General features: G+C 41.2%; 1 pseudogene; it reads right to left on the reverse strand.

The window, feature by feature from the left end:
* Positions 1–8,230: 8,230 nt before the first annotated feature.
* Positions 8,231–10,034, reverse strand: LOC108518249 (tyrosine-protein phosphatase non-receptor type 11 pseudogene; annotated as a pseudogene).
* Between the last annotated feature and the right edge of the window lie 11,694 nt (positions 10,035–21,728).

Below are 21,728 nucleotides of genomic sequence, written 5' to 3' on the forward strand. Positions count from 1 at the left end.
CATTGTTTTCACAGCACTGAGAGCTCTGGACTTTCCCAGGAATTCCACTGGAATGTAAACAGTCTTCAGATCCCAGGCAGAAACCAGCGGATATCCTGAGCTGTCCAAAGTCCCATGTTGGATCCCAAAGATTTGATTTCTTTTCTTTTTTTAATCTTAAAATGTACTTTTGCTCATTAGTTAGATTTCTTTTTCTATCTCTAAATATTTAACACACCTGATATCAGTTAATATTAATCATCTGAAATGAAAGAATAAATCAACTGAATAATAATTCTGTAATGAAGGTGTCATGTAAACAAGTCTCCATGTTTTGAACTCTATAAACTGTTAAAAACACAAGCTCATCAAATGTCCACCTTTTTGTTGTCTCAGCTGGGGATGCAATCTCACCCAGCACTTTGGGAGGCTGAGGCAGGTGGATCACCTGAGGTCGGGAGTTTGAGACCAGCCTGACCAACATGGAGACACCTGGTCTCTACTAAAAATACAAAATTAGCTGGGCGTGGTGGCACATGCCTGTAATCTCAGCTACTCAGGAGGCTGAGGCAGGAGAATCACTTGAACCTGGGAGGCAGAGGTTGTGGTGAGCTGAGATTGCGCCATTGTACTCCAGTCTGGGCAACAAGAGCGAAACTCTGCCAAAAAAAAACAAAAAGGAGAATTAAAATTCTGAATTGTTGTTGTTGTTGTTGTTGTTGTTTAATGAAATACAAATCCCTCTCCTTCCTATGCCAAAGTGCTCTGCCACCCTGCCATCCAGCATGGCCCTCAAGCAGAGGACTTCAGACAGATAGTCCACAAGAATTCTGGGACTCAAACCTTGATGTTATTCAACTTGTGTGTTGATGATGACTGTAGGGCTAATGTTTTTCTGCCTCTGTCTCTTAGATTCTCTCTGGACCATTTCATGGCTCAGGAACCACACCCCCCCTTCCCCACTTCCTGAATGTATGGGATGGCCACGTATACTGAAGCTCAGTCTTATGGAAAGAGCACTTCAGAGGCAGGAGGATCTGGATTTGAATCCTGGCTTGATCCTGGGCTGAACAGGACCAGTTCTGCTTTCTGCCCTGAGGCAAGTTACCCAACATCACTGAGCATCTGTTTCCTTCGCTATAAAATGAAGACAGTGATACCACGTGGGACTGTTAAGAAGATAAAAGGAGAAAGCACTTGAAAAGCTTCTGAACATGACCTCTCACAAAGCAGTTCAATAACTGTTAGCTCCCTTCTCTCCTCTTTGCAGCTGCTGTTTCCTGGGGTTGCAAACGTTTCTAGTTGAGCTCATGTGAGACCATCTGAAACATTCCAAGAAGTAGTCCAGATGTAAAGACAGCTTTATCCTTGGCCAGGTGCAGCCTTACTAGAATGGTCCATCTTGGTAGAGAATCATCTAGCCCCTTAGACAACTATGACACCAGGAACTGGATGAAACAAAGGTTCAGCTACAGGATGAGGATATATAGATAAATGTTGATGACATATTTCTTTCCTTTTTTGGTTTCCTTTTCCCTTGAAAATGCTTTCGGATCTCTGAGACATCCCATTGTCATCTTCCTCTTTTAAAACCCTTCATGTGCGCTTTTCTATGAAGGGCTGGTTGGCAGCCGCTGAGGGCCCAGGCTGGAAGGAACTCACCGGCTCATGGCTCACCAACCCCTAACTACAGCTGGGTGGGCAAAGAGGGAGGCTGCAATTTCATTCACTTCTTTAGACTGATGTTTTGACATCTTCAGAAGCCCCTGTTAAAACAGAAATGTAGAATCTGAGTAGTGTGGTCAAACTGGTATACCAGGACATTTTGGTGGCGACTCAAGTCTGATGAAGCTTTTCTAGTAACTTATGCCTTCCATTTCCTAGGAACAAGAGTGAGTGAGGGCTAAGGACACAAAACAGCAGCAGTTTCAACCCCACTCCTATAATATTCTAAAAGCCTGTCCTTAGATCTTGGTATTCTTCTCTCAGGCAGAGGGCTTAATAATATTAGAGAAGTAATATCCTGATATTTTTGCATTTAAGGTAAGCCACAGCCAGAAAGAACAATGGGAGGCCCAGAAGCCCACCTCCAACCACTCCAACCAGATACACCAAGGACTCTGGCTCAGATCAGATACAGCCACCTTGGTGATCCAGAGAGGCCTCCTATTGGGTGCGGTGGCTCAAGTCTGTAAACCCACCACTTTGAGAAGCTGAGGTGGGAGGATTGCTTAAAACTGGGAGTTCAAGACCAGCCTGGGCAACATAGCGAGACCTCATCTCTACAAAAGAAAAAAAGAGAGGGAGAGTGAGAGAGTCCTCCTATCAGGAATCATGCTCAAGTTCTGATTCAATTTCAATGAGAGATAACAGAGTAAACAGCAGGAAGGAGGGAGATTCTAGAAAACCCCAAGACTACGTTGTTGGGCTGTCATTGTTCATGGGAATTACTCATCTGAGGGTCTCCATCTGGTTTCACCCACAGGCCTGTGTACCATGTCTTGCTCTCTAGGAACCAGAACATCTCTATGGTTCTTTGGATACAAGTACTCTATATCAGTGGGTCTCAGATTTTTGTTTATTTTTAAAAAGGGATGGTGGTGGTGAATTGCCTTAGGATTACTAAAATAAAAGCATTAAGAAACTCCCCAAAACTCCAACTACATCTGGAGTCATTCTTTCCTAATAGGGACAATATTTTATACCAAAAATGATAGAAGGGTTAGAAGGGGCTAAGACTCAGGATAAAGGATAGTTCATTGCACTTAACTAATTTACATTCAGAAAAAAATTTTCCAAATTGATCTTGTTTTTCTCATTTTGCCGTGGGTTGATAAAACTTTATCACAAATTAGAACAGAGAATTAGGTCTGAGTTTAAATCCAGGCCCTGATGCTATTTACATCCCCTGGGCAAAGCAATTATTCTCTCTTTTATTTTGTTATTTCCTAAAGGAAAGAATTGTATTAGTTGATTTCTTAAGCAGCTCTCACTTTCTTTGCGCTCCTCTTTCTCTGACTGTAATGTGGAAAACTGGGCTCTGTTTCATACATAAGCACACACTTCATCTAATATTTTATAACAAATATTGTTTCCCTGATTTCTCCATTTGCAGCCCAGATAACAACTCTCCTCCTAGGATTAGTGAAGGCTCGTAATATCATACAAAACCCAGTAATTTTCCCACTAATCGGGGAGTTTCCCAGAATTATCTGCCAAAGATTATTTTGGCACCTTTTTTACTTTTCTGTCATCAGTGTTATCATCAACAAAAAATATTTCTTAAGTTAACAAGGAAAATAGTGAATACAGAGAATAAAGACATAATCACAGAATGGATAAAAGCTCAGACAGTCTGTTGAGAGCAGTACTTTTCTCATATCTTAACCACATCAAGGACCTGGGGCAGGAATGATGGTGATTGAAGCGGCAGCTTTGAGGGTCACATACTGAAGTTGTCAGTGGACACAGAAGCCAGCACCCCCTTCTCATCGATCCAAAACCATCATAGAAAAAAAACAAGATTACCTAAGAAGTTGGACCAAGGGGAGGGCAGGAGAAGTGAGACTTTATGGGGCCAGAAGTCAAGGGCATTTCACAAAATAGAGCCATATCTTAAACCAGTGCTGCGACTGGCTCCCAGAGACATTTAGTCATGTCTGGAAACATGTTTGATTGTCACACCTGTGAAGGAGTGCTATTGACATCTAGAGAGTAGAAGCCAGAGGTGCTGCTAAACATCCCAGAGAACACAATCACCCTATATACACAGGGCAGCCCCCACAATGAAGAATTATCCAGCCCAAAATGTCAATGGTGTTGAAATTGAAAAATCCTGCATTGGAGTAAACTTGAGAGTGATCATGAGACTAAGAGCAGGAGAACATTTGACATTGGTGTGATAAACAAGGAAAGGGATATCTCTGAGGCAGAGAAGAGGAGAGTGAGGAGATACATTCCTTACTGAAATCTGGACACCTCCCATCCTTTACTGAGTCTAGAATCAGTCCTAAGAAGTACAGAAGATCTAGCATCCAGGCAGGGCCTGTTGTCCTGAGAGCAGAAGCAGGGAGTGGGGATGAGAAGCAGAGGGAGCTACTGCCCTCCCTCATCAGTGCATTTACCATGGAAACTGCTGGTGTGAAGATGGCTGAGACCACTCTGAATGAGAAGGAATGAGAGCAAGTGACATGAGGGCCAAGTCATCAGACGCAGAGCAAAACAAGGTGAGCAAAGTGGATCTGCTCCCTCAAGGGGCGCAAACCTAACTCCTGCACATTCCCCAGCTCGGAGCAGCTGCCCTGTTAGAACAGCGCTACACCACTGCCGGGGTTTAGCACACAAAAATTCCTGACCTTAAGTGTTCTGAGTTACTAAATAATCCCAGGGTAATTAGGTAGTCCCAAGGGAATCCCACAGTTTAAAATTATGGGCTCCTGAAGGAACCGTTTGGTCCCTAAAATCTTACTAAGATTCATTATTTCCTTAATCAATATTTATTGAATACCTATCACTTGTCAGGTCTGTCCAGCAGGTGAGAAAAAAATTGGAAGCAGAAACAGACACAGTCCTTTCATGCCTGGCACTTAGAGTCTTTCAGGAGTAAGCAAATCATCACACAAGTATTCTAGCTGAAATGCATGCTCTGAAGGCATACTTACTAGGAGGGATTATCATGGGGCGTCTGTTAGCCATGGGGGAATGGGGCAGCCTTTCTGTGAAAATGGGGCCAGGAAGGCCTTTTAACTAAGGGGGATTTACTGGGAATGACTGTGAATTTACATTCTTGATTGTGTATCCAAGTGAGGTTGTAGGTTCAGGTGCAGTGACTCTCTGACAGGACTGAGAGAAGTTGCTAAGTCCCCCCGAAACAACCCCATATTCTGTCTTTTCAATCTCAGTGGAAGCCAACTAAGTTTTCCAGTACTCAGGCCAACAGTCTTGGGTCATCCTTGACTCTGCTGTTTCTCACATCTTACAATGAATGAATCTCTACTTAAATTTTGCTGGTTCTATGTTAAGATTATATGCAGAATCTGGCCATTTCTCATCAACTCCACTATGCCCTCAGTGCAAGCCACCAGCACCCCTCCTCTGGCTTTCTTCAGCAGTCTCCTAACTGATCTCCTGGCTCTTGTCCTTTCTCCATAGTCTATTTTGAAAATAGCAGCTGGCATAATTCTTGCTCCCTACAGTCTATTCTGAAAATAACAGCTAGCATAATTCTTTTAAAATGAATGTCAGATCACACTGCTTGTTTGTTCAAAACCTTCCAGTGATTCCCCATTGCACTCAAGAGTAAAAGCCAAAGTCCTCGCTGAAACCCACAAGGCAATTCACAATCCACCTTCCCTGAATTATGTTTTAGGCCCCACCTATCTCCTTGTCTCCAGCACACTGGACTCCTCTGTTATTTCAGACACACTCCTTCTTCAGGCCCATTGCATGGGCTGCTTGCTCCCATCGCCTGGAGTGCTCCTCCTCCCCATGGCCACATGGCTCCCTCCTTCATGAACTGCAAGTCTCTACTCAGATGCCAACTTCTCCATGAAGTGCACGCTGACTATCCAAGTCAAAATTACAACCTACCCCTCTGCACACATTCCCCACTGCCACTCCCTGCAGTCTGTTTTTTCCATAACACTTATTACTATTTCCCATCCTCTCTATATAACAGACTTAATTCATTTATTCATTGTTTATCTCCCCCCTATTAGAATTGTATGCTCTTAGGGGCAGAGATTTTAGCCTGCTTTGTTCACTGACATATTTGAGCATCCAGTAGAATGCTTGGCATATACATATACACAGCATAGATAGATAGATAGATAGATAGATAGATAGATAGATAGATAGACACATAGATAGATGACAGATAGATAATAGATAGATAGATAGATGATAGATAGATATAAAAAATGGCTGTTCATTCCATTGCTACATAGATTTCGGTATTAATATTTTAAATAAATCTTACAATTGTACAATAGTGAACACAATTAGATTGCATTGCACTCATTCATAAAAATAATCATTTTTTTCAGTATAAGCTTTTTTTCTTTTTTTTGAACCAAAGTCTGGCTCTATTTTCCAGTCTGGAGTGCAGTAGTGAGATCACAGCTCACTGCAGCCTTGACCTCCTAGGCTATAGCCATCCTCCTGCTTCAACCTCCTGAATAGCTGGGACTAAAAGTGTGCACCACCACACCCAGCTAAGTTTTTGAATTTTGTAGAGGGAGGTTTTACTTTTTGCCCATGTTTCAAACTCCTGGGCTCAAGCAATTCTCCCACCTTGGCCTCCCAAAGTGTTGGGATTACGGGCTTGAGCCACTTTGCCCAGCCTAGACATTTTAAATATAGAATTTCATTAATTTGATTGAAACATGTCTTCATTTTATTCATTTTATTTTATTTCACGGCAAAGATACCATAGTATTTTATTAATGTTACAAAAGTCAACCAATGATCTTTTCATTGAAATATCCATGCTGAGTGATGATTCCACATATGAGGCAAAGAGAGATGTCTTTGGAGAAGGCACTTAAGGTAGAACATTAGCGAATCTTACCGGTTGGCTAAAACAAAAATGAGCTCATTCAACCTGGCTGGAGGCCTCTTAGGGCTGTTCCTTCTCACTGTGGCCAAACTAAAAACCAGTGACATTAAGAAAGCATCACATTTCCCAAGTCTGGGGGTGCCCCAGTGGGATGGTGCTGCTCTCAAAAGCCCTGTGTTCCTAACACATCCATCCTCACAAGATCAGTTTCCCCAAGTGCTGGTTGCAAAAACAAGCTCAGGGCTGGCAGAAATTGTTCAGGAAGCTTCTTGAAGGCCCTCCTTTTATTTCTCAGTCTGACTTTCAGCTTGTCCCAGCTACTTTAATCAGCTTCAGCTTCCCAAGGTCACTAGCAACTTCTGCTTTTGCTAAAATTCTTGGTTTTCCATGACATTGGTTGTGACCATCTGTTAGACTAGTGGTCCCCCAATTAACTGCACCTCCACTTCACACTCTTTTCTTGAATCTGAGCTGGGCTTGTGACTTGTTTAGTAAGTAGAGGGCATAATCCAGCTGTCTTCTGGTTAGAAAAATAATAATAATCATCATCATCATCAATAGAGGGCAGTAGAAGAGATGCTGTGACAATTCTGTACTTAAGTCTTCAGAAGGCCTGGCCACTTCTGCTTTAGAGCTCTTGGATGTGAGAGGTCTAGCTACTGTGCCAGCCAGGCCACTGAAAGAGACTACATAGAGAAGGAGAGACTCAGGACTTCAGGCAGAGAGAGAAGCCCAGCCATCCCAGTCTCTCTGCCAACCTGCTGACCACATGAGTGCCCACCTGCAGGCTGGCAGAAGAACAGCCCAGCTGAGCCCAGCTCAGGTCGAAGAACAGTTGGGGGTGGGATTGTTTTAAGCCACTAAAGTTTTGGGGTAAGCTTGTCAGGAACATTTGACAACCCAAATCACTGGTCATTCATAGATGACTTTTTCCTAAGTACAAGACAATTACTCAAATGCAAAGAAAATATGGCAAGTGTTTTCCTACCACAACCTTCTCGGTCAACAGCTGAACTGTAATTGGTCATCGGCTGAAAAAATAAAAAACCCATACCTTTTATCTTAATTCATAAATATCCATGATTCTTTTTCTATGACTCTTTAATGCCAGTGCAAAGGTAGACCAGTCAGCTTCTGACAGTCTCAAGCACTGGCTTAATTCTCATTTAGCCAAAAATAGAAGCCGTCAAAATGAATTATCCATGACTGGATACATGATGGTAAATGAGATTGTTCTCACTCTTCTAGGATGTTGTTACTTAATTTTCCCAAACCATTTCTTCTTATCATCTCCCATGATGAGAAAAAAAATTAAACTGGTTAAGGTTATAAAAAAGAAAAAAAAAGCCTATAACTAGAATTTGAACTTCCGTAATCTGCAAGATATAGCGCACCATTTAACTGCTTCCTCAATTTAAAACAAAATTCTATAAAATGTAACGTTGTCTGCATTGTAGAGATGATTTCTTCTTTTCTGAGGAAATGAGTAACTGGGAAGCAGGTATTGTTGAGTTAAAACACAGTGGTATTTAAATGGTTTCAAATTTTGCTTATCAAAAGGTAGTCAACCAAAATGCAAGCCTTCCAAATCCAAATTCTGTCTTCATATAAACTTTCTTGTGTCTGTTCTTGATCTTTTTAGGGAGAGGGTGAAAGTCCACATCTATTTCTGTGCTGAAGTTTTGGCAGGTTTTCTCATGTGAAACTTTTCTGTTGCATCAGGCCCATGTTTTCATAAACTCCAGCATTGTCTTCTCTCATTTCTGCACAGGGTGGCACTGGAGTGCAAGGCGGGAGGGGGCTCTGAGCTCCACTTGTCTGTGGTCCACTAAAGAATACTTAATGTTTGTATATTCGTGCCCTTTCCTCTTGCTTTTCTGCTCTTCTTCAATCCTGTGCTGTCGTGTCTCAATATAATGCTGCACTGCCATATAGATAAATGGGTACTGTGCTTCTGTCTGGGCCATCCCTGGCCTCTGAGACTGCATCATGTGGATGGTTTTGGGAACATCAGTGTTGCTAGTCAACACCTTTCTCTCTGGTGATTTCAATAAGACTATTAATCACAGTGAACGTCCCTGTATGGCCAGTTCCAGCACTGCAGTGGACCACAACCGGCCCTGCATCCATGATGCTCTCCTGCTTATGGTGCACCTCCTCCAGGAAGTCCAGCATGCCCTCGGGGTCGCTGAGCACTCCGTGGTCCAGCCAAGTCCAAAAGCGGTATTGCCACACCATTCTCTCCATATTCCCCTGGAGTAGAGCTTGTCCAACCTTTGAAAATTTAAGTTATCTTAGCGTATAGTCATAAGCAGCACTTTCTTTGACGTTCCTAACACGCATGACCCCATATTCCTGTAGAGCATACTCATCAGACCGGTATTTGACACATTTACTCTTTCTTCTCTCCACTTCTTTCATTGTCATGACAATCACTTGGGAGTTTGCTTGGAACACCATCCAGCAAAAGTCGTTCGCCGTATTTTGCAGGCAGCCTTGTGTGGCAATGCAACTCTTTCTGGGCTTTGAATTTTTGCACTTGGTTTCACATTCAGGCATGATGATATTTGCATTGATGTAACCCGAAATAGGCTCATTGGGATCACCATCACGTAGGACAACCTGGCATGATCAAAGGGCAGGATGTTTTTATACCAATTTAATATTTGTTTTCTTGCCTTTGACCCTCTTTTTGGCTGTAGAGAAGTTTGCACTCCTGTTGTTGTAGGGTCTCAAATTCTTCCCAAAAGCCTTGTTGGACTTTATCTGTGGTCTCAGCTAATGTGCTTAGTTCTCAAACTCTGCTTTCTGTTTCAGCAACATTTATACAAGTCATGTTAAGGGGCTGCTTGAGTCATAGGACTGTACCCAGTGTTTCCAGCATAAGATTCTTCTTGTAACGTTTCACAAGATCCGTCAAAGAATCAAACCGTTCTCCTCCACCACCATCGTATTTCAGTTCCTGACAGCGAATCATGACGTGGGTCACTTTAGACTTGCCATTGTTGCTCTCCCTTTTGTCATCACCGGTGCACACAGAGAGAACAAAATCTCCAGGGTGGCTCTGGTTCTCTCGCATAAGAAAGCTACCATGTTTTCCTTTTTCAGTTAATAATTTCTCTGCTTCTTTCCCAAATAGATGTCAGTGAAACCATCTTTCAGAGGTAGGATCTACATAGTTCAGAGGATATTTAAGCTCAATAATATCTCTATTCTTCTCTTTTAATTGCCTGTGATGTTCCATGTAATACTGGACCAACTCAGCCAAAGTCACAAACTTCTTCCCTCCGTACGGGTCCTAGTAATCACCAGTGTTCTGAATCTTGATGTGGGTGACAGCTCCATTTCTTCTAATGGAACATGTGAAGTCTCCAGGGTTACTTTTACTAGGACTTGCCAAAATACTGCCATCAACTCCTCTTGTTAACATAGGTTTTTCTGCCTCCACACCACTGATATTTGGGTGAAACCATTGTCTCCAAGCCTCAGTTTCCTCCATTCTTTTCTTTCTATAAGATGAAGATAGTAGGCTGGGTGCAGTGGCGTATGCCCATAATCCCAACACTTTGGGAGCCTGCAGCAGGAGGATCGCTTGAATTCAGGAGTTAGAGGCCAGCCTGGGCAAAAAAGTGAGACTTTTTTTCTACAAAAAATACAAAAAACTAACCAGGAGTGGAGGCTGCAGCGGGAGGATCACTTGAGCCCCCGAAGTCAAGGTTGCAATGAGTCATGATCACGCCACTGCACTCCAGCCTCCTTTATTTTTATTTTTAATGAACAGGGATCTTTTTAAAATGGAAGTGGTTGGTCTTTGATGTCTGGCTTCCTTTACTAATAAATAAACCCAGAGAACTATTTGCAATGGTGTAGCATTTAGAATCAACAGGCTTCAAAACAGAGAGGGTCTATTCTGTTTTGTTTTGAAGCCACCATTTGCACAAAACATATGGTAATCTCGGGCAGCCCATGAAGCAATCGGCAAGATCTGAAGGATGAGAACAGTGTGTTCTTTGAAATCCCTCTGACAAGCAGACAGTCCCTCCTTCCCTCAAACCATCCTCAAAGGGAAGTGTGTTGGCTTGGGCAGTAATGAGACAGTGTGGGAATTCCCCTGTCCCCTTGGTTCACTTTACAGACAAACTTCATTAGGGTTAAAGATGGGTCATTCCCATCCACAGATTCCTTCACTTGAAATCAAGACTTCTTGGGAAATACAAATTTGGAGAATAGGTGAAAGTGAACTATAGTTCCCCAAAATAAACTTTTAAAATCAGGTGGTATTAAAATTGCTGTTTTATGATATTACCAATAGATGGCAGCACGGGATTCATCTTCGCCCATAAACAGCTTCACCCCTGCTTTTCCTGGCGAACGTTCACTGACAAACTCGGCCTCAGTCCCTTTGACGCTCTTGGTGTCATCAGAGAACAATTTGAGGTGTGCAATAAAATCTTTGGGTTAACCCCCACACACACACTTCTCTAGGTGACCTCAAACCGCAATCACCAATCCACTGTGGTACTGTGACCTGGAAAAACAGCAAGGAAACTAAAACAAAACAAAACAAAACCCATCCTGTGAGCTCTGCAAGGGAGAACAAGATCATGGTACACAGGCAATTAGCAAACTAAGTTGAAGATGAGTTCTGTTCAGAAGAGTCAAAAACCAAAGAAAACAATTTTTGTGAATTGCGTTTTAAGATCACTGCATCCAAACACCGGAGCATCAACATAAAGACTCCTAAGCGATATATTCTGACTTGACCCCTGCAGTTCCTTCCAGTTCCCAAAACCTCTGATCTGTGAATAGAAGAGTTTCAGCAGGTAAGTTTCCAAGAGAATGAAACTATTTCTAGACACTAGTCTAGTACCTACATGTATTAAAACACAAAAATAAACAAACAAAACGACCTTTATGCTAATCAAAATATTTTTTAACAGAAAGGAAACCAAAACCTATTGGACCCAGCCCACAAAAGCTGTTTTTCTTCCAATGCACATAGCAATAGCTTCATGTTTTGGAAACCAATTATGTTTCTATACCCACTGTAGAAAGAATAGAATAGAGTAGAATAGAGTAGAATAGAATAGAATAGAATAGAATAGAATAGAACAGAACAGAACAGAACAGAATAGAACAGAATAGATCAGAATGATCACAGTCTACAGGGTTGTAAGGTAAAATTTCTTGCTCTACGTCATGGGCCAAAGAAAACTTGCAAAGCTCTGCCATGGAGAACAGCATCTGTCTTCAACTTTTGTATCTTCCACAGCCCAACACCAATAAACTCCTCACCATCAAAACATCTAACTGGGCAAATAGAACTTTTGGTGGGTTTGAGTGGCACCAAGCTTCAAGCTGCATTAATACTCTTCCCAATCACTGACATACAAATATGGAGAATTTGGTTATTTATCATCATTTTCTGCATATCCATACTATTCCAAGACAATCCCAATTTCTGGCTTTTTGTTCTGCTCTTCCGTAAGCAAAATCATACTAATGATGTCGTATGTCCTGAGTTTCAGTTTGGAAAATATAGTCCCTGATTAAATCAGTGGGCATGGGATAAAAACTTCAATGTCTAAACGGGCTGGGTAGGTAGAATCAATGAGTGAAGCAAGCCAGAAATAACAAATGACTAAAACATGGATTTTATAGGAGACGTATACATCTTTTAAAAGTTAATAATAACATTAAAAAAGGAAAATGACATTGTGCTGGGCAGAAGAAATTAGGTCTTCTATGGACTGAATTTTATCCCTTCAAAATTCATATATTGAAGTCCTAGCTCCCAATGTGACTATATTTGGAGACAGGTCTTTAGGAGGTAGTTAAGGTTAAATGAGGACATAAGGGTGGGGCTCTAATCCTGTATGACTGGTGGCCTTATGACCTTATTAGAGAAGAAAGACATCTCTCTCTCTCTGTGAACATGCACCAAGGAAAGGCATGTGACCACACTGCAAGACGACAAATGTGTACAAGCCAGAAAGACAACCCTCACCAGGGAACCAAATTAGCCAGCACCTTGATTTTTGAGTTCCCAGCCTCCAGAACTGTGAGAAATAGATTTCTGTTGTTTAAGTCACCCAGGCTTTGATCTTTTGTTACAGCAGCCTGAGCAGACTAATGTGAAGCCTTAGGCCTGGATATGCCCAGGGCCCTCCAGAGGGCAACTTCAGGTTGAATGAAGCCCTGCAGATTGAACAGAGCACAAACTCATTGGGGTAACTACCTGATGTCATTTAAGTATCAATTCTCATCAGGGCTCTGAAGTCCCTGGGCAACCTGTAACAGGATATTCATTCATTAAGCAAATATTTCAAGGGTACGAGATTGAAACTAGTTTGACTGTGAGTCAAGTGGGCCAAAGAACAGCTACTTGGAGAGCATAGAAAGAAAATGTGAGCAGTTCCAGAAGAATGGGTGATCTCCAGAGTTTCAGGATGAGCATCTAAGCACTCCCACACCCATGGGCCTGGGAAGAGATTGGCATCAGCAGGGCGGGGACCGTAGCATGGGCTTTCAATTTCATCTTCTCATCCTGCTCCAAGTCATTTTCTCTCCTGTTCTAGTACAATTCAAATATTATTTGATTTAAGCCTCATGGTTTTCAGAATTTCTTTCATTTTTTTCAATAATTATATTTTTAAATACACATCTAGGTACGTTGGAGAAGAAAAGAAATGAAAATTCTTGTGTTCTTGGCACTTTTCGTTAGGTAGATAATAAACAAAGTAAGTAAAAAATGTGAGATGGCAGAAGGCCATAATATGCATTGGTAATATTGTTTGAGAATATTAAATTCTGCTAAATAAGAAAGCAACTGAAATAAGTGAAACTCATGTTTAAGTATAGGAAAATCAGTTAGCAGCATGAGAAACAGGTTAGAAAGATCAAGTGGAGCATCCGTACACACACAGGGACAGGAAGGAAGGGCAGCGCCAGGATACCTGGGATTCATAACACTGTAATATATGTGAGACACTCGATATTCGTGAGTTCTTTATTTGGCTACGCATTTGTGAAATTTATTCTGGCCTTGAGTGACCTTTTCCCCCCAAAACCAAATAGAATCTTGGCTGCTCAGCAGGTTAATTGGCAAGCACCAGCCACACCCATGTGCTGGAACCTCATACTGTTTCCATCTGCTGAGACTCCATGGTCAAAAGTTTAATGCTGAGCCGGGCACCGTGGACCATGCCTGTAATCCCAGCACTTTGGGAGGCCAAAGTGGGCAGATCATCTGAGGTCAGGAGCTCGAGACCAGCCTGGCCAACACGGTGAAACCCTGTCTCTCCTAAAAATACAAAAATTAGCTGGGCATGGTGGTGGGCACCAGTAATCCCAGGTACTTGGGAGACTGAGGCAGGAGAATCGCTTGAACCTGGGAGGAGGAGTTTGCAGTGAGCTGAGACTGCACCGGGACAGAGTAAGATTCGGTCTCAAAAAATAAAAAAGTAACTTGAGTGCTGGTCCTAGTGACTGCCAGTAAAGGCTGGTGTGGTACAGAAAGAAACAGACATCTGAACATCTTCCTGGTTAGAGTTTTTACCCATTTGTGTGCTGTGTGAGGCATGTTAACTCGCCCCCACTTCTCTAGCATAAATTTTGAGTCAATTTAATAAACCATGTGATTCCATCACTTTCATTTGATCTGTGATCCCTTCTGGGAGAGTTTGCCTAGTTGTGGACTCAGAGGCTGCCATTGATTGCAATGAAATAATTTCCCACATGGCAGTGATTTAAAAAAGAAAAAGTATTACAGCATCCAAAATAAAGCATGGAAAGGTGATAGATGGGTCTCCATTTTAAATACAATGCTCAGGGAAAGTCTGATTGAGAAGGTTCCATTTCAGCAAAGACGTGAAGGAGGTGTGGAAGAAAGATATGTAGCTATCTTGAGGAAGATCATTCCAGACATAGGGAACCACAAATGCAGAGGTTCTCAGCCATGAGTTTACCTGGGCAGCTCCAGCAACAGGAAAGAGGCCAGTATGGCCACGTAGAGTGAGCAGGGTGGCAGGAACTAAGTTTGAAGTCACACGGGACCTGTCCCTACAGGCCCTATAGGTCATTGGAGTAACTTCAGCTTTTACTCTAAGATGGTTTTCCACTGGACAGGAAAGTGGTCAAATTTATATTTTTATGTGATCAGTCTGGCTGCTGTATACCAGAAGGGAATAGAGAAAGATTGTGGAGGTCAATTATGAGACTACAGCAATGATCCAGACAAAGATGACCATGCCTCAGATCAAAATGGTAGCAGTAAACGTGGTAAGAAGTGATGAGACTCTGGATATGTTCTGAAAGTGAAGCCAATGGGATTTGCTATTGGATTGGATGTAGGGAGAAACAAAGGGAGGAGTCAATGGTGAATCCCAGGATTTGGGCTTTAGCAGCTGGAAAGATGGAGATGCCACAAATGCAGGAGGGAGAAATATGGGAGAAGTTAGTATCATTTTACAGAAGAAGGAACTGAAACTTAAATAACTTATCCATACTCACATAGGAAATGAATTATTCAAGCCAAGAATCAATTCAAGTCAAGCCATTTCCAAGCTCATGTGTGTGCTTTCTGTCTCTCAAGTCCCTGAGAAGAGTATCCAGGGAGTAATGGGAGTTGAGTAGATGGAGCAGTTAATTCTGCCAGCCATGGGGCTCAAAGGTTTCACAGAGGAAAACATGCAGCTTGGCCTTGAGGGGTCTGGACCAGGTCTGGGAGAAGGGCAGGTATTCCAGACAGAAAGGAGCACGGATAGAACTGAACAATAAATAGTGTAAGGAAAATTCAGAGGTTTGAAATGTCACTTTAAAATTCTGTAAAGCTATCTTATTCATGTGAAGATAGGGTCATATTGCAGCAATTTTTCAATATGTAGTCAGTGGGTAGCTAACCCAATTACTGCTAGATGTGGGAATACAATGTTTTCACTGTGTGTTTATTATTATGCAAATAAGTATGCACAAAGACGAGGTCTGCATTGCCCCTCTGTTGAGGAGGAGGCATTGCCCAGATGCTGTGGACAATGCACCAGAGTGATGCAATGAGGTTGGTGCAGGGACAGTAGAAAGAAGCTGGAATGGGCAAAGGCTTCTGCCTGGTGAAGAGCCCCTGTCACTGCCATGCACAGGAAGCAAATAGAGAGGATGAAATCCCTTCTCCCTCCTTCTGCCTTCCACTCTCTCCTCAGCATCCTTTGGGGCAGAACCCAACAGGCAACCGACATGGAGATAACAGGGATGTCAGAGTTCAGCCCAGCATCAGAAAATTGAGTATAAACAGCTTAGTCTGGAGCTGAGAGACACTAGGGTATCAACCACTAAAGCAGTAAAATAGGTATAATAATGCCTGCCTTAAAGGACAGATTACATTATATGTATAAAAATACAATGTGCTTTGTATTGAAAATAACATTATTGACAAAGGCTATGGAAGGTTTATTGGGCTGGTTGTAAAGGATCGAACTGATCTATAGGATGTTGACATTCTGCTTTTTAGCCACTAACTTGTATATACGTAAGCAAATAAGGTAAAATTAACTTCAAACTTGAGCCTTCGTTTTGGAAAAGTGTCAAACTGCTTTGCTATAGACACTTGTAACCAGGGTGAAAGATGTCCAGTGTCCTGACTCTAATGACTATGTTTGTAAGAGCCCCTCCCCCCGATATGTAGGGCAATTTTCCGATTCTGGAAAAATCTCATGTCCTAGCTCTGGGAAAGGAGCTATCTCAGACTTGCTTCTGTTCAACAGGGAGCCTGAAAGAAGCTGGATTATTGGATGAGTTGCACATATATTATATTGCTGGAACAAGCCAATTGGGAAAAACCACTTTGTCTTGTGTTTGTTGTTTGTGGTAGACATTGATGTTTATATTGACTTTTTTCAGAGTAATTTTGCCACATAGCTTCTCAAACACGTTATATTTCCATTTCTATTGGTTTGTTTCACAGAAACAAATCCTGTATTAACATGTAGTTGATCTCCAAAACCTTGCCTCTGAATTATGACATTTATCTTTGAGAATTGTTACTTTTGTTTTCCAAAGGGACCTTCACTTTGTATTTCATGAGATTCCATGTGTTACAGATTATATTGACTTACTAATTCTACAAATAATAATTGAGGGCTTACCATGTGCCTGATCCAATGCTAAGCAATCAACCAAAAAGTGATTGTCTTTGCCTTCATGGAGGTTATAATCTATCGAGAAAGAGATTATATATAAACACAAGAGATAAATATATAAACACACAAACACAAAGGTTCTATATGAGGAAGGAAGGACTCTGTGAACTGGGATGAAGAGCATAGGAACTGAATTTAGCATATAAGTTTAGAAAGGTCTACCAAAAAACAAAATTGGAATTACAACCTATAGGACATGTCAAGCCCATGATGGGTAGGTGGATGTCTTGGCAGAATTGAAAGTAGAGGAGAAGACTACAAAATGGTCAGTCAGTACAGCTGAGATGCAGTGAGAGGCCTCCGTGAGGCTAGAGAACAGCCAGACCCTCCCTGCATGCATTTTATTCTAAGGTCAACAGGACGTCTTGGGGGACTTAAAAAATGGAGTGACACATTCCACTTTGACTTTTGGATGGAGAATGGATGATGGTGCATAAGTGGATGGAGGAGTTTAATTAAGAGGATGTTGCAGTGGTCCAAGCAGTAACACCCTGTGTCTGTCTCCAGGGGTGGACATTCACGTAGAGAGAGAAATTATCATGGCTTGAACTGGGGGAAGAGTGGTAAAGATACATTGAATTAGATTTGAGCTCTATTTTGCAAATCTGATCTGTAAGATTTGGTTATTGATTGCATTTAGAGGAGGATATTCCTGGGTTCCTTGCTTGAGCAATTGAATGGATGGATAAAAGAGTTTCTGGATGAAAGGACTGTGACAAGAGAAAAAATGAAGGAAAGAAAGCCAAAAGTGATGTCAGGAGTGAAAAGCTTTGTACAACCAATCAATATATGCACACACAATCAAAAGAAATGCACTCCCATATAAAAAGGGCTCATACACAATAATTTGTGGTAACAGACTGACTTGTGGAAGACAGTATATATCCTTTTATTAAAAACTGAAATTTCTATAGCAACAACTTAAAGTAGGGCCACTAGTTTTTCTCTACAAACTTACCTTGGTGAATTCACTGCCGTTTAAAATAATTAATGCCTCTTGGCTTTAGAAATGGGAAAAAATCTCTAGGAACAATTATTTAATATAAAATTTCAAGGCTTATAAAAGGTAATCCTTTGGTGTCAAGTTGCTCAACACAAAGTCATAGTTATTACATCTTGAAGAATAAAGAGCCTTTGTTAGAGATGATCTGTGATTTTTGAAGATCATATTGATTCAGAAAATGGTAGAGTCAATAATGGAATCCAGGGGAAAATAAGAGTTGAAATTCTTAAATGAGTCAGGACAGATGATCAGAATCAACTGGAGGCAAAACTATCCACTTTCAGGTTTCACTAATCCCACCTGGCTGTCTATGCTCCCTAGAGTCATTGAAATACTGTTCCATGCTTTAATTTAATTGTTTGGATATGGTCATAGGCTTTGTAATAAACTCTAATTTAAATAGATCAATAAGATCATAATTACAGGTACTCCTTTAATAGTCTTTACTGTAGACTCTGAAATGACAGAGAAAATCTTTCTATGATAACTAACAGCCAAAACAAAAACTAAAACATTCTAATCTGATTTCAAAGATATTTCCCACTGTTAATCATGATAGACCAAACCATTAACTCATAATGGGATAAGGCTTAAACATAGAAACTGTCACTCACTGAACTTGACTATAAAATAAGTGGCTTCTAACATTTTATTTTCAATATAGCTCGGCTTAACATAGATTACTTGTCACATGAAAATCCCAGCTGATGATGCCTGCAGATGAAAATAGGGTGGTGAGAGTTTGACCTTTGACATAGTAAAGCTCTGTTTATGGAGACACTGCTTAATGGTTTAGAACACAGACTCAAGGCTTAACTATCTGGGTTTGAATTCCAACTGTCCCCTCTTACCACCACCAAATTTCTACCAGTGTGATCCTCACCAAGTTGACATCAATACTCTGCACTTTGGTTTCTTCATCAGCGAAGATAGTAATCTACCCAACCCTAGGGTCTTGTATGGTTTAAGTGAGATAATTTTGTCTAGAGGGTTTATGACGTGCTCTCTCCATGTAAGTACTAACACTCCAGGTGACTGTGTAAGAGGTGGTGTTTGTTTGGGTTTTAGCTCTTCATAAACCAACCACAGGAAGATGTGGTGGCTTGATATGACCAAATGCTCGTACTGAATTCTTTTTCAAACCATTCCTGGCGTGTATTAGAACCTAACCATAAACAATTTGAAAAGACCTGCCTTTCAAAAAATTTGATGTTATTTGGATCCTTTTGACCCTACTATTCTTAATTTAGCTGATGAATGATATTCACATTCAAGATGCTTATCTCATTTAGGTATTATTCAAAGAGCTTGGAAAAGCAATAAATGGTGGCTTATATTTTAAGAAAAAAATTTATATTTATCATGACAGTCATATGCAGAGCACTTTGCAAGCCTTATAGAAGAGATGCAAAAATCTTAAAATATGATTGCTTAGGCCAAAGTAGCCTATAGTCTTATCAGAGAGGTGAATATATATTCAGAAGATAAATTGAACCAAGCTAGGTGGTGGCAGTATTAAGTGTAACTAAAATTAAAGTTTTCCAGTCTCAGATGCCAAATTACAATGCTGGAGTTACAGCCTTCCAATTACTTTTAAGCCCCATGGATATGCCAGAAACAGAGAATCCTCCTGGGGCCTGAGGCAGTAGGTATGGGCAGGAGAGCAGGTCTTAGAGAAGAGGCTGCTTTTGAATTCCATCCAATGGTGTGGCAGTGGTGAAGAGTCTACCTACTTTGCTGGCCTTGGAAGGTAGGATAAATATCAGGGATATTTCTTTAGTATACTCTGAATTTTAGGAGCTTATTATCTCATCAAAGAAATAATAAATTTTGCCTACCAAAACTGATCATTTTATTCCCTACATAAAGCTCATTAATGTCTTTCAGGACAAAACCACAGTCCTTAGCAAAGCATACAAGATATTGATGACTTGTTCCTGTCAGCCATAGTTAGGGGTGCTTTCATCTGCAAGTAATAGGACATTCAATCAGCAGTGGCTTCAACTAGTGCTTCTTAAGCTCTAGTAAACCTTCCAATCACCAGGGCTTCTTATTAAAATGCACATTCTGATTTAGGAGGTTGGGGTGGGGGCCTGAGATTCCGCATTTCTAACAAGTTCCCAGGTAATGCTGATTCTGCTGGTCTAAGATAAACCTTGTGAATAACAAGAGTTTAAAAAGAGCTTTAAAAGATGGAGTTTTCTGGCTCTCATATAACAAGAAATCCGAAAGTTGTTCTACACTTGATTCAGAAGATCAAAAATGTCAGTGCTCTGGGATTGGCAGATCAGGGAGTGGTAAACTTTGCCCCACAGGCCAAATCTAGCCCAGTGATTGCTTTTGTAAATAAAGTTTTATTGGAACACAATTGTTTATGTATTGCCACTAAAATGTTGGAGCTGTGACAAAGACCATATCACCCTCAAAGCCCAAAATGTTTACCTTCACCTGGCCCTTTATAAAAATAGTTTGCTGACCCCCAGCTTAGACATCATTATTTGCCTCTGATCTGGGCACCTCTCCTCTCTAAACTCAGTGAGGACTCTGTTAATAAGGAAGAGAGGGAGGAGGGAGCCATGTCTGCAACGTGACTCCTCTCACATCATGCCGTCTTCTGATGTAGACTCACCTTGCAGCCATGGCAACAACAGGCAGTTCCCCAAAGGCATCATGCTTCACTGTGGCTTCAGAAAATGCCATGTGGGTTTTGAGGACAATGAGATCAGAATGTTTGCCTTAAACAATATAAAGGCTTAGAGGCTGGGCAGGTAACTATGGGCCAACACGGAGGTGGCCTCAGGTTCCAAGCTAAAGCATTTGGACTTACAAGTCATGGGGGTGGGCAGTGGCAGCCTTGGGGATTTGTAAAGCATAGGGTCAGTTTAGTGTTCTATGCATGTAACTCTGAGAATACTGGGCAGATAGCCTGTTTATTAGTCTGTTATGACTGACATGAAATGCCACAGACCAGGTGGCTACAACCACAGAAATTTAATTTATCACTGTTCTGGAGGCTAGAAGTTCAGATCAAGATGCTGGAAAACTCATCCTAGTGAGGCCCTCTTGCTGACTTGTAGATGGCCGCCTTTTCTCTGTGTATGAGCAGAGAGAAAGAGTAGTGTCTCATCCTCTTCCTATAAGGACACAAGTCCTATCAAATTAGGGCCCCATCCTTATGATATCATGGAACCACAATTACCTCCAAAAACACCACGTTTCCTAATACAGTCACATGGGGTTAGAGCTTAAACATATCAATCTAGGGATGGACAGGGACATAATTCAGTTCATGACAGCTGCTGGAGGGAGAAATGTATGCAAGGAGACAAGTTGGACCTACCCATGAAATATTAGAGACTGAGAATACAAGGTCTGATCTAGAAAATTGGGTTCTAAGAGTGGAAAGGAATGAATGGGTGACAAAATAGAGATTGTTTAAAAAAAGATCAGTAGGTCTTGGTAACTAAATGAATTCAAGCAAAGAGTGATTGTGTCTGACAGCTGTGTTTAAAGCCTAGTGAAAAGGGAATGGAATCACAATTAACAGAAAAATGAAGATGTGGGGAACAAGAAAATCTTTGGGCTAATGTAATGGTTTGGGATCTATTTAGTCTGAGGTGAGGTTATCCAGGTGTATTTGGAGGACTATTAATTCTTCTTCCCTGAAGTAAATGCTATCTAACACACCTTTTATCAAGAAGTTGTGAATATTGAATGAATTTTGAAAGTCATTGCACCCTTTCCTTGAGACCCATGTAATTATGTGTAAGAATGAATGTCAGGTTCTTCATTATCTATCCCTAATCCTGCATATCAGGATTTAAGCCAACTTCTCTTATTCTGATCAGTGGGGATGTAGTCATCACCATGACATGTTGCACATAGGATCCTCTAAAGAAATAGTGGAGATTCATTCACACACGCATTCAAGCAATAAATATATAGTAAATATACAGTTCTGGGCACTAGGAATTTTTTTTTTTTTTTTTTTTTTTTT

The sequence above is a fragment of the Rhinopithecus bieti genome, unplaced genomic scaffold (genome assembly GCF_001698545.2).
Source record: "Rhinopithecus bieti isolate Rb0 unplaced genomic scaffold, ASM169854v2 scaffold_44723, whole genome shotgun sequence".
Lineage (NCBI taxonomy): Eukaryota > Metazoa > Chordata > Mammalia > Primates > Cercopithecidae > Rhinopithecus > Rhinopithecus bieti.